We start from the raw sequence: 13,934 nt of genomic DNA, 5'->3' as shown, positions 1-13,934 counted from the left end.
GTGGCTTTGCCACAAGCCCTGCGTTAAGGGTAGCACATTGCTGTGTTGACTCTGGAGCAGCCTAAAACATAATCATCTTCCCGGTCCTCCTGCTGCTCCACGGACAGAGTTTGCTGTGCAAGTGCAGGTCCCAGCACAGTGCACGCTCCCTGATTGATGGCCAGGGGCACTGTTCTGTCAACCCTGCACCACCCACCTGTTGGGAAGCGATATAGCAGCTGTGTGGATCCTGTGTCACCTCCTGCACTGCTACCATGATGTGCGCAGCTGGCACAGTGGCAGACTGATGCCCCAAAATAACATAACATCAAAACTACACCTGCTTCCTGTTGGGGGTGGTGTTCTTGTTGTCTTTTCCCTCTGGTTTAAATGTTTTTGTTACATCATTCCTTAACTCTTCTTTAAGTCCCTTCTAATTTCTTTCCTTCCATTTGCAATTCTGCGCTCTCTCTTTGCTTACTTATTTCTCTTCCTGGTATCTGCACCATGCCCCAATTTGCCCCCTCTCCACCTTTGCTCCCTCTCCCTTAGCAGCAATGTTTCTACAAGCCTGGCAGAGACGTCTCTCCCGGCTGGCCAGTCGACCACAAAGCTCCTGGTCACCTAGCATGAGTTCCTCCTTATTAGGTCACATGGTTCCTTTGCAGAGCAGCAGCAATTGAACTGTTCCCCTGCTGAATCCAGTGTCAGTCTCTATCACAGAACAGCCCCAATCCTTGAATCAGGGAGCATCCAAGAAAACATGGAAATTTGGAAAATTCCTGGATGTTCCATGGTTTGTGGACTGGTTTATCCCTGTCCCTTTTACTGGTGCATTTTCTTCCTCATATTTTGAGTTTCGTTCTATTAATTTTCCTCATCATGAGGGTATTCTATCTTAAGGCCACAATATTGAAAACACTTTGATCCATGTACAATTTTAGCCATGTGAGTAATCCCAATGAAATACTATGGGAATATAAGGAGCCTTATTTTGATCTTATTTACAGTGGTTTAATTATATTAACATCAGCAGAGCTACTTCTGGTTTACACCAGAATCTGGCTCAAGGTGTTGGTCTGGTGGAAGATTGGAAATTATGAATTACAAAATGCTATCATACATCTCTGTGAAACATACTGCATCTGCTTAAAAAGAAATTGAAAACTGTCCAACTTTATACACTTTCAGTTGGAGGCTTTTCTGTCTGAGTGTCGTAAAGACGGGCTTTGACACTGAGGAAAAAAAGTCACACCTACAAACACATTTTTATCTTCCTCTGGTTTTTATTTACATTTTTTGCTGCTGTTGGCATGTGAAAATGGTTTGCTCCCTTAAAGGTGACTCACTCCTCCCACTTGATCCTGTAGTAAAGTTATGCTCATTGGGACAAAGTCATAACTATTCTGAAGTCAAGATGCCAGGGATGAATTTGGCCCAGTGTGCTGAATTATGGACATCACAACTGCTTCCATGGCAAGACTGTGATGTCTCAACTAGAGGACTCTGACTTCAGGATTAACCAGAAGGAGAACTTGTGTATTGAGGGGGAAACATCTCATCCAAACACAACTATAAGTTAGCAAATGAAGAACATCTGAGGTGGTGTGAGGTTTTCCTTGCTCAAACTTAACTTTTTCCATGTTTGTTCCAAAGTCAAAGCCTTTCAGTGAATTTTAAGTCCCACTGACTAACACCCTATGTTCAAACAATACATCTCCCATAGGGAGGACCGTATTTTTCTTAGAGCAAGGTAAACATGGATGAAACTGGATTTTGGGGGATTTTAACCACAAATAATTAGGCCAAATCCTAAAAGCTCTTTGGAGTCAATGAGATATATGCCATTATAAAGACTTCAGGATTTGGTCCAACAGGTTTTAATATTTAAGTATGGGATCTCACTAGAATTTAGCCATAACTGTCAAAGTTTCTCTGTTAAAGAACATGCTTAATCTTCCAGACTGGGAATTATATCATAGTCTCATTGCACCTGCCATACAAGAAAGATGCTAAATAACTATTGTCTTTGTTCACGTCACAATACGATTACACATATATGCACTAGAATAATTTAAATTATCTGTGTTTAAATGTATAAAGCCAAGTTATAGCTATTTAATTATTGTTTCCCCTCTACCTGCATATTTGCCTTTATGTGAATCTTAGATAACTCTCATATGTGATGAGGCATTAGAAGCTGGCCAGGGGTTCCATTAATTTTCCTTGTCATGAGGGAATTACATTTTAAATTAGTGTGTATGCAGTCGGGATCTGGATTACATTTTATGTGATTTGGGCATCTAAACATCAATGGCTCAATCCTATAAATCTTACTCATGTATGTAGTTCTTACTAATGCAAATACTCATCCTGGATTCTCCCATGAATAAGAAATGTTCATAAGATCTAACCCTGCAGAATGGAGCCTCACAGTCACTGTGAAGCAAAGGACAACAATATACTTGTTAACAAGTCTTCAGAGCACTAGATGTTCTCAGGGCTTTTCTGTTATTAGCTGCATATTAGATGAATTTTAGACTAACCTATTAACTCTGATTGATTTTGCAGAGTGGCTTTCTGTACACTTTAAGTTTGGTTTTACAGAACTGATTATTTTTCCTAAGAGAATTTCACTCCCTACAGTTTGTTTAATCTAATGTTTGCGTATTTTCTTTAATCTTATGAGGACTATGGGTCTCATTCTCACTGGAGCAGAGTGTATTCATCTTCTCTACTCCATCTGATAGATACCAAACAACCTCCCTAAAATATTTATCATCCAATGCTATTATTTATTCATGTATGTATGTGTTTGTGCATAATATCTGTATACATTTACATAACCCGTATCAAACCACTTTAAACAGAATTGGCTAGTGAGGTTATCCTGGTTCTCAATAATATTGAAAGCATTTTCCACATGGGGCCTGATCCAAAGTCCACCAAAGTCTATGGGAAGATTCCTTTATGTCACTGAATTTTGAAGCAGGCCTTTAAGGAATATGTAACTTCTCACTTCAAAGTAATGCACATGCACTACCAGTCTCCTCATTGTCAGTAATAGATGGCCTATGGAAAACCATTTGCTTTCTTTCACTGTGAATGCATCCGATGAAGTGAGCTATAACTCACGAAAACTTATGCTCAAATAAATTTGTTAGTCTCTAAGGTGCAACAAGTACACCTTTTCTTTTTGCGAATACAGACTAACACGGCTGCTACTCTGAAACTTGTGAATCTATAGTAAGTTTCCTGGAACTGGGACACTGCATATAACATTCTAAATATTATTATTAATCAAAAAGGAGAGGAAATAGTTACCAGAGCAAAACTAGAGCTGGACAAAATTTTGTGGGTTTTTTTCAAAAACATTTTCAGAAGAAAATTAACAGTTTCCATTTCATTCAACAAATTTCACTTTCCCTCCTGTTTTTCAGTGAAAAAGTTCAAAACAAAATTTAATTTCATTGTGAAAAATTGTTTCAAATGTTCAGTTTCCCCAGTCCCACACTTTATTTTATTACTTTTTCCTTCTTTTTTATCCCAATGAAAAAGTGTGAAAAAAGTAAAACTAAGAAAAGATATCTCTTTAGCATAAAAGAAAAAAAATCACAATATTGTAGTGGAAAAAATGTTTTAAAAAATGAGAAAAAGTTGGAAAAACTCATGTTCTTTTTTAAAAAAAAAAAGAGAGACAGCAGAAAAGTTAACTGGAAAGCTTCAGGGGGAGGGGAGTAAAAGTTTAACAAAGTAACAGTTTCTTTCAGTTTTAAAAACTTAAAAATATTTTTCCAGTAGAAAAAGGTAAATAAGGGAAATTGTTTTCCCCTTCTCCCAACACCTTTTCTAGTATGTGTGGGGGAAGGGTGAAAACAGTAAAAAAAAATTCAGAGAATTTTCCAACAATTTTGAAAAAAAAAATTCAGATAAAAATTTCTTGTTTTTTAAATGTTTCGTTTGGAATTTTTCCCCCATAAAATATTTTTTTCAAGAAAATCCCACTTTTCAATGAAAATAATTTCAACCAGTTACAATTAATGCCTTTGTCCTCATGAATTCCTATCAACTTTTCTACAAATTGTTTAAATTCTCTGCCATTCCTCTTCTGACTTTAATATCATCTTTCTAAAGCCTTCCAAATAATACATTGGTTATTATTCCTTTTGTTCAGAATCTTAACTTCCCCTCCACTGACACAGAGTTTTAAGCAGTTTTTGTTTATTTTATTTGACAAGTAGCATTATTCTTAATGAAGTCATTGACACGGCAGCTCCTCTGTGTAAATCTGGTTGCCATAGCAACCTTAACAGATCATCTGGTTTTCCCCAAATCCTTGTGCACGCGGAAAAAGTCACATACAGTATCTTGCCTAGCTGTATAGTGAGCCACAAACACATTTAAAAAAAACCTGACAATTTGTTCAGCCAGATTTGATCAGACTAATGGACCTAAGAGACGTACTTTTATAAATAAAACCACCTCCTCGTTGGATAAAGGCTCAGAGTGGATGGCTTTAACACTGGGCCACATGAAAGCTGTCATTACAGTTAATGCTACACACTTGTTAATGAACCTTGCTCTATAAGGCACTATGAGTTTATTTATAGTGGCTTCAAACAGCTAGCTCTAATCCCAGGGGAGTCCATTTACAAATGTAGCCATCATGAATGTCTTCATCGGTTTCACTCTGGTATCCACTGGCATTGAAAGGAAAGCCATATAGATCCCCAGAGTTTAAGGCCAGATGGGACCATTAGATCATCTAGCCTGACTTGTGGTTTATCACAGGCCATTCATTTCACCCAGTTATTCCTGCATTGAACCCAATCACTTGTTTTTGACTAAAACACAACTTGTGTTTGGCTGAAGCATATCAGCAGTCCTCCGTGAGTCCTCCTGCCTTGTGTAAACCTGAGATGCTCGTGTTCATATGCGGATTTTAATCTCCTGAGCATTAAACTTACTCGTTTTGGTCAAACCATGCCTCATTTGGGGGCACTAGGGCAAAGAAGCTTCTCTGAAGATGCAAGATTCATACAATCTCAGGGTTTGAAGGGACCTTAGGAAGTCATCTCGTCCCACCCCCTGCTCAAAGCAGGACCAATTCCCAATTTTTGCCCCAGATCCCTAAATGGCCCCCTCAAGGATTGAACTCACAACCCTGAGTTTAGCAGGTCAATGCTCAAACCACTGAGCTATGCCTCCCCCCAAACAGAATGGCCTCCTCAAGGATTGAACTCACAACCGTGGGTTTAGCAGGCTAATGCTCAAACCACTGAGTTATCCCTCTGCCAAACAACTGCCCAGGGAGCACCGGGATTTGAACCAGGGACCTCTTGATCTGCAGTCAAATGCTCTACCACTGCGCTATACTCCCTGTGACGAGACCCAGTGCAACAACAGTTGAAAGTACAGGATTCTACTACTCCTGATATGTACATTGTTTTAAAGATACTGTGAAAGGTAAAGGCAAACCCCCCCAAATATAGGGTACAGAAATACTTAAAATGCTCCAGTGGCACAGCTGCATTACTGCATTGCTTCAGCGTGGACACTCACTACAGCAACAGGAGGGGTTATCTCATTGCTGTAGTTAATTCACCTCCTCAAAAGACAATAGCTAGCTCAATGGAAGAATATCTTCCATCGACCTAGCACTACCAACATGGCACTAAGGTAGGCATAGCTACATCTTTCAGGGGTACAGATTTGTCACACCCCAGTAGCTATGCCAATGTAAGTTTTCAGAGTAGACCAGCCCATAGGGAGACTAAAGCACCGCTTGATGATGCAAGTCCTTGCATGGTGCATTGCAACCCTAATACCAAGTTACTCTCTCTTAGTGGGTTGAAAAATATGCTGAATATCCAAGGGCAGAATGGAACCACTATTATTTAAAGAATAGATTCAATAAGACTTTTGTAATATGAATCCATCTTTCTTCTAAGTATAAGTGTCTACAGCTCAACCTGGCAGCTAGTATGACTATATCAGGAAAGAAAAAAAACACACCCTTTAATGGACAGCATCTACTGTACCTAAAAATCTGTCTCCAAATTTGAGGTCCTGAAAGAACATGACTGGGCAAATTATTATTACTATTATTATTTATTTGTATTAACATAGTGCCCAGGAGCACTAGTTATGAACCAAGACCCCATTGTGTTAGGGACACAGAACAAAAAGACAGTCCATGCCCAAAGAGCTTACAATCTGTGTGTAAGGCAAGAAAGAGCAAATGGATGTAGACAGATGGGGAAGTACAAGGAAACAATGAGATGATATCAGGTCAGCATGGTAGACAGTGGACTCAGCACACCTGCAGTCAAAGCACTGTTAAGTTTTTTGATGCATTTTATAGGAGGATACTGAGTAGCTTTGTGGCAGTCTACAGGGAGCATCTTCTAAGGATGGAAGGCAGCCCTGGAAAAAGTACGAAGATGATCGTTTGAAGAAAAAAAAAGAGGGCAATGGAAGATGGCACCATCAGTCAGCTGGAGGTGGGAGTCAACATCTCAATAGTGAGTGAGAGATGATAGGTCGGGTGGGGATAGGTCATAAAGGGCCCTGAAAGTGAAGACAAAGATCTTGTTTTTGATGCAATAGAGAAGGGGAGACAGTGCGGGCATGCAAATCTAGGGGTGACACAGTCAAACTGATGGGCTAAAAAAATGATTTAATTAGTGCATATACAATTTTGATGCTCATTCCATTAGCCTGTAGCCACAGCAGACCAAATGCACCTAGATCTCATGAGCTTAGATCATTCTTGAATGTTGATTGTGCTCTTACTGTTTGATCTACATGGTGAGTGGGATTTGATCCACGTATTGGGTGTGATTCAAGCGTGTAAAGTGACCATGTACCACTGTTGCTCTGTGATCTGCACAGGCTACCTGTGTATTACTGAATGGAATTCAAAGTATTTTTTCTTATCCTATGCCAAGATCACTCAGTATAGTATCTCTGAAACATTTAGTGTTTGGGTAATTGTTGGTGTAGTATGAAGTTGGAGGTATTTAATTTATTTATTTTTCTGTAATTAGGGTGGTATTATTGGGCAGGCCATTATTAGTAATTGTCATTAATGATATTTTATCTATTGAGAAGTTAAAGTTATCACTAGCGAGCTCAAAGTGCTGGATGGGATCTTTTTCAATATTATAAATGACAATAAATAAATTAGATCAATAAAATATAGCCCTCAAGATCTGACATGAATCTGCCAAAAATGAGAAAATTCAAATGTAAGAATGACATTATGGCTGAGGTTAGAAATGTAATCAATCAGAAATTACTTCTTGGGGTTCTTTACATGTTTTTCATCTAGTACCTCCCTACCATATTTGTATAAATTACAAGTTAGAGCATTTTTTTTTAGCAACTGTCACAACTCTGACCGCAACCTATATGAGAAATCAAGTTTAATTATTTCTGCTTTACATATCATCAACAATCAAAATTTGGGAATCAGATTTCACCTGGCAGTTGTGTGGATGATGCACAATGTAAAGTTGAACATAACTTGCTCTGTATTATTAAATACTTTTGTCAATGGAGTAGGAAGTTATGTCTCAAAAGGCAGATAAGGAGCAGTTCTTCTTAGTAATAAGGTGCTGTGAATATTTTTAGTAATTTTCCCTATAACTACAATTTTAGACTTGCACTAGCGTGAAGAAAAGGTAAAATGATACATGTGGTGAGGACAGTTGTAACTAGGGCTGGTGCAAAATTTCACATCAAAACCACTGTTGATGTAAAATTGGGTTTTAGATTAAACAAAACTTTTTTTTTGTGAAAAGTGTCTGCTTTCCATGGAAAATGTTATTTTCATTGAAAAACTGAGTACGTGGAGACCAGAAAAATTTCAGGTTTTGAATGGAAAGCAAAATATTTCAGTTAAAAAACAAAATATTTTGAATCTGAAATGCCACGGCAGTGCATCATGGGAGTTGTAGTTTGGGTGCTTCGTATCCTTATTTTTCTACTGGCAGGGCTCACGAGCCGGACTTCATCTTCTGAGATGATGATGCATCATGGCCCTGGGACTGCCATGAAATGAAGCAAAAGTACATTTAGTCCATTTAAACAACATTAATGGTCAGACTTAAACAAACCAAAGCTGGGCTCCCTGGCCTGATGTACCATCTCTCTACACTCAGATGGAAGATCATGGTACATCAGCCAGGGAGCCCAGCCTTTACACAAAAATAGGGGCATGTGATCCTGCACTAAAACTCCCTGAAGTAGGGCGGCATTTCAGAGTTGAAATATTTTGATTTTAGACTAAAATATTTTGGATTTGCATTTTTTGCTAACAACAAACATTTTGTTGTTGTTATTGACATTTTCCATGGGAGGCTGGGGGGCACAACATCTGACCATCTGAAGGTATAACAGTCATCATTCGGACAATTCTTGGCTTTAGTCTGTTAGGTCCGACCATTAATGCTATTTAAATGGACTAAATGTACTTTTGCTTCATTTCATGATTTAAAACTAATTTTGAGTTTTTCAGACCTCTCCTGCATTTATATAATTTAATATATGCAAATTATACTTGTGAAATGAAAGGAACAACCCCAACCTCCACATAGTGAATAAATGTGTGTTAATTGCAACAAAACTGTGTTATGCAAATCTTAGGAACGCATATTCAGATAATAAACATGGTGTGATGCTACATTTAAAAAAAAAATTTTCATTTACAAACTCACCTGTTCGCGTGGATGGCTCATAATTGAAACCATGCAGATGTGCTTGAATCCCAACCCACCTACTTCAGATTCTGAGCGTTCTCAACCTGCTGTCTAGGCTAGGCATGGATGATGCTAGTGAGACCCATGTAGTACTTGCTTTCCCAAACAAACAGGCTTCATCCAAATCCCACTGAAGTCAATGATAGCACGCCCACTGACTTCCTCAGTAAGCTCTGGATCAGGCCCATATTGGACAACACCTGGCTGGCATCAGCTGCTACATACTACCGGGAACTACAGGCCAGTCAGCCTCACCTCAGTCCCTGGAAAAAATCATGGAGCAGATCCTCAAGGAATCAATTCTGAAGCACTTAGAGGAGAGGAAAGTGATCAGGAACAATCAGCATGGATTCACCAAGGGCAAGTCATGCCTGACTAATCTAATTGCCTTCTATCATGAGATAACTGGCTCTGTGGATGAGGGGAAAGCAGTGGACATGTTATTCCTTGACTTTAGCAAAGTTTTTGACACCGTCTCCCACAGTATTCTTGCCAGCAAGTTAAAGAAGTATGGGCTGGATGAATGGACTATAAGGTGGATAAAAGCTGGCTAGATCGTCGGGCTCAATGGGTAGTGATCAATGGCTCCATGTCTAGTTGGCAGCCAGTATCAAGCGGAGTGCCCCAAGAGTCGGTTCTGGGGCTGGTTTTGTTCAATATCTTCATTAATGATCTGGAGGATGGCATGGATAGCACCCTCAGCAAGTTTGCAGATAACACTAAACTGGGAGGAGAGGTAGATACGCTGGAGGGTAGGGATAGGATACAGAGGGACTTAGACAAATTAGAGGATTTGGGCCAAAATAAATCTGATGAGGTTCAACAAGGACAAGTGCAGAGTCCTGCACTTAGGACGGAAGAATCCCATGTACCGCTACAGACTAGGGACCGAATGGCTAGGCAGCAGTTCTGCAGAAAAGGACCTAGGAGTTACAGTGGACGAGAAGCTGGATATGAGTCAACAGTGTGCCCTTGTTGCCAAGAAGGCCAATGGCATTTTGGGCTGTACAAGTAGGGGCATTGCCAGCAGATCGAGGGACGTGATCGTTCCCTTCTATTCGACATTGGTGAGGCCTCATCTGGAGTACTGTGTTCAGTTTTGGGCCCCACACTAAAAGAAGGATGTGAAAAAATTGGAAAGCATCCAGCAGAGGGCAACACAAATGATTAGAGGACTGGAACACATGACTTTTGAGGAGAGGCTGAGGGAACTGGGATTGTTTAGTCTGCAGAAGAGAAGAATGAGGGGGGATTTGATAGCTGCTTTCAACTACCTGAAAGGGGGTTCCAAAGAGGATGGATCTAGACTGTTCTCAGTGGTAGCAAATGACAGAACAAGGAGTAATGGTCTCAAGTTGCAATGGGGGAGGTTTAGGTTGGATATTAGGAAAAACGTTTTCACTAGGAGGGTGGTGAAGCACTGGAATGCGTTACCTAGGGAGGTGGTGGAATCTCCTTTTTTTGCGTTTTTAAGGTCAGGCTTGACAAAGCCCTGGCTTGGATAATTTAGTTGGGGATTGGTCCTGCTTTGAGCAGGGAGTTGGACTAGATGACCTCCTGAGGTCCCTTCCAACCCTGATATTCTATGATTCTATACTCCTCTAATAGCAGCCCCAGATCTAATGAGGCACCTCACCTATTAAGCTGATTCCCAATGAGTGGTCAGACTCCTTCATTCAGGATACCGATATACTTCTTCCATCTCCTATTCTATCACAACCACCTTGATTTTATTGAAGTGAACCTAGAGCAGCTCCTTCGGCACTGTTCCCCAGTTTCATGCAGATATGGAGTCATTCGTTTTGCCACACTAGGAGGATCAGACAAAACAGATAGAGTTGAGTGCCTGCAGCATACTGGATGCACTGCAGCCCATGCCTTCTTACTTCCCCTCCAGATGTTATATACACTTGTTGTGGAAGAAGACAGAACCCTGCTATACACCATATGCAAGATCACTTGGCTTAGAAGAGTCGCCTCAAACCACCCTCTCGAATCATCCATATAAAAATCAGCAGAGTCACAACCACACAGCTCCATTTGTTCCAGTTAGAGACCACTGATAAGTCAACATATCATGCTCAAGGGTACCCAAAATAGCTTATAAATCCAGAAAAATCAATTGTGGACATGTTTTCTTCATCCATGGTTCAAGGAGATTATCTACCAATGCTACCAGTGTGGTTCCTGTCCCATTCCCAGGCCTGTAACGAGATTGTCACTTTAAGGATTCTAGTTACCTGAGCTAGCTACTCTGATACAACCTTCTCCCTCCCCTCACAAATGGAAGAGTTTGCTAAGACTGATAATTGGCAAGATAATCAGCTTCAAGAGAGCAGAGGCCTCACCACCGCCTCTATAAGAATCCCTATCCCTCTGCCCTCACAAAGGGAGGGAGTGACAATCACAACAAAAAAATGGGCAAATGTCTCTGTGGGCTTTAGCCAGTCAAAGGGGGACTGAATTCCTAATCACAGTTTGTGACTGCTGGGGAGAGACGGCCCTCCTTCCCAGCCTCAGCTCTGTGGCTGCTGTGGCAGGGGAGAGACCCCCCTCCTTCCCAGCCCCAGCTCGGGGGCTGCGAGGGCAGGGGGGAGAGGGCACATCCATCACATTAGAAAGGTAAGATTACTGCTATAAAAATGTCAGTTGTGTGCTTTTATTTGTAGAACAAAAAAACTTTAATTATTATTAAGATTTTTTTATATAGTGCTTTTATCCAAAGCGCTTTACAATAGTTAGCTAATGGTACAAACATTTGGAAAGATCATTAAGTGGTCCACCGAGACCCTCAGCAATTTTCAAGTGGTCTGCGAAAAAAAAGTTTGAGAACCACTGAACTTGACCAAATTAAGGCCACTTAAATTCTGAATTAGAGTGTCTACACTAAATTTTAATGCAGTTTAGCTAATCTATTTAAATGCATACCTTTAGTTAATTTGGATTAATTTTCCTGAGTGTCCACATGAGACAAGCAGTTGTAGCCATGCTGGTCCCAGGATATTAGAGACACAAGGTGGGTGAGGTAATGTCTTTTATTTGGACCAATTTACGTTGGAGAGAGAGAGAAGCTTTCAAGATACAAAAAGAGATCTGGGTGGCTCAAAAGCCTGTCTCTCTCACCAGCTGAAGTTAGTCTAATAAAAGATATTACCTCACTCATCTTATCTCCCACAAGACAAGTGCTTCGTCCATCCTAGGTTTATTTTATATTTGCTTTCTAACTGTGTAGTACGTTTTAATTTGTCCAACTGTGAACAATCACCATGTATGCTGATGTCCCATAGCTTAATTTCAAGTATGCATTTGAGCCCAAAGAGATTTTCTGTAATTAATTTAATAGGATTTACTTTTAATATCATCTGGAGTGCTAGAACTAAGCACACTGCAGTACTCTACATGCACACAAAAAAATCTCATAATTCAACTGCTGTAGTTTCAATAAAAACTCATTCTAGGCAATATAGGCCAAATCTTGAAGTCCTTACCCAGGTTAAGTTATGACTTCAGTCAGGACTTGATCCCGTTTTTACCTAAAACGTTATATTTACCTCATTATCTCTCAAGAACAATGTGTACAGATGTGCAAGAACTGGATTTTTCATTTCACTGGAAAATCCTCTATTTCATAAAAATTTCCATTCCAAAACAGAACGAACAAACAAAATATTTTGAAAGTTTCCTGTGAAACAAAATTTCAAAAATAATTCACTTCAGGTCAATCAACATGTTTCATTTCAGGTCAAATAAAATATTTTGTTCCAATAAAATCAAAACATTTTGTTCTGACTTTGACTATTATGTAATATAAAATTTACAAATTGAAATGACAAGTCATTTTGAAATGGAAAAGTGAAACATTCCCTCATCAAAAGGTTAAAACAGAATTGAAATATTTTTTTAATCAATTTTTTTTTCAAGGGGAAATTTTGTCAGAATCGATACATTTCTGCCAGGTTAATGTCTTCATAGCCAGGCTGTTGTGCTCTTATACGCATTGAATTTAACCGTATTGAAGTCAAGGGGACTATTTGTGTAAGTGTTCACTCACATAACTAATGGTACCCCAACCTAGAACTAATAAATGATTAATTTGTGTTCAAGGTGATAAGCACAGAGCATTTAGTTGGTGTCAGGAAAAGCTTTTTAAAGTCATCTAGTCATCATGGACGTCCCACATTTTATTTTATTTTTCTGTGTCACTGTGTTAATTGACTAGTTCTCAATAACAGCTAGCGAAAACCATATGTGGGTTGCTCAGAAGCAAGCCATTTCCCCAGCTCAGCCTGTTTTGCACATATTTTATTTAAAGCAGAACTTAAAAGTAATGACTGTGGTCAGAGGGACCATGATAAGGGATGTGGAAAACATAATACAAACAGAAGTAAAAGATCACTCACTGGAATTCATCTCTGTGAAATCTACCCATCCATCTAGATACTTACATGGCCCTTAATACAGCAGTTTCTTAGTATTTTCCTCTGTTACCATCAGGATTACTAATAGTAATAAGGCACGCAGTCTTTCTTGCTTACTTGTGGAGGGTAAAACCTTAAATAACCTTCAGGATTGTACATAGAAAAAATGAATATTGTGTGTGGTTTTAAACATGCCGGTCATTCTCTGGACAGGAATTCCATCACTGAGGTTCAGCTTCTGTCAAAGTTCCATCTCCTGTACTCATTAATCTTCCCGTATTGGCTGCAGTGAATAAAATGTAGCCTTGGTCATGGAGTAAAAGGTGAACTCTCAGGGTATTTGCCCCAATTCCATGAAAGGCTTTGAATGTCAGGGCAGAGACCTTGTATAGGACTTTGTATTCACTGGGGGGTCTGTGCAGAGAAAGAAATACTCAGATGACATGCTCATGGCAACCAGTGTTGCTAAGCAAGGAGTTGCTGAGTTTTGTATCATGTGCAACTTTTTCAGGGTGCATTAATTCACACTAATCAAGCCCAGTGATCATGAATGCATGGATCACTGTGACCAGGTCTGAACGTGATGGAATGGGGCAGTCTTCTGGGGGACAGAAAGAAATTAGTGTTTTTTGTACCCAGGGTCATTTGAGTCACAACACTAAATCCAACAAGATTCCAAGACTGTAACTTGATGCAACAATTTGTATGCCACACATGGAATAGCAGTGGACAATTCTTTTAAGCACTTCACTTTTTCTACCAACATCACTTCCAT

At 39.6% G+C, this 13,934-nt stretch overlaps 1 protein-coding gene and 1 non-coding gene across 5 annotated transcripts in view; both read right to left on the bottom strand.

Moving 5' to 3' along the window:
• Window positions 1–13,934, bottom strand: part of KCNH5 (potassium voltage-gated channel subfamily H member 5) — a 248,667-nt gene that overhangs the window by 116,089 nt on the left and 118,644 nt on the right. The gene's annotated exons all lie outside the window — the stretch shown is intronic.
• TRNAC-GCA lies at window positions 5,288–5,359 on the bottom strand. Its single transcript has one exon. It is a non-coding gene; the product is annotated as a tRNA-Cys (tRNA).

This window comes from Dermochelys coriacea, chromosome 6 (genome assembly GCF_009764565.3).
Source record: "Dermochelys coriacea isolate rDerCor1 chromosome 6, rDerCor1.pri.v4, whole genome shotgun sequence".
Lineage (NCBI taxonomy): Eukaryota > Metazoa > Chordata > Testudines > Dermochelyidae > Dermochelys > Dermochelys coriacea.
This window is presented reverse-complemented; position numbering and strand designations above follow the sequence as displayed.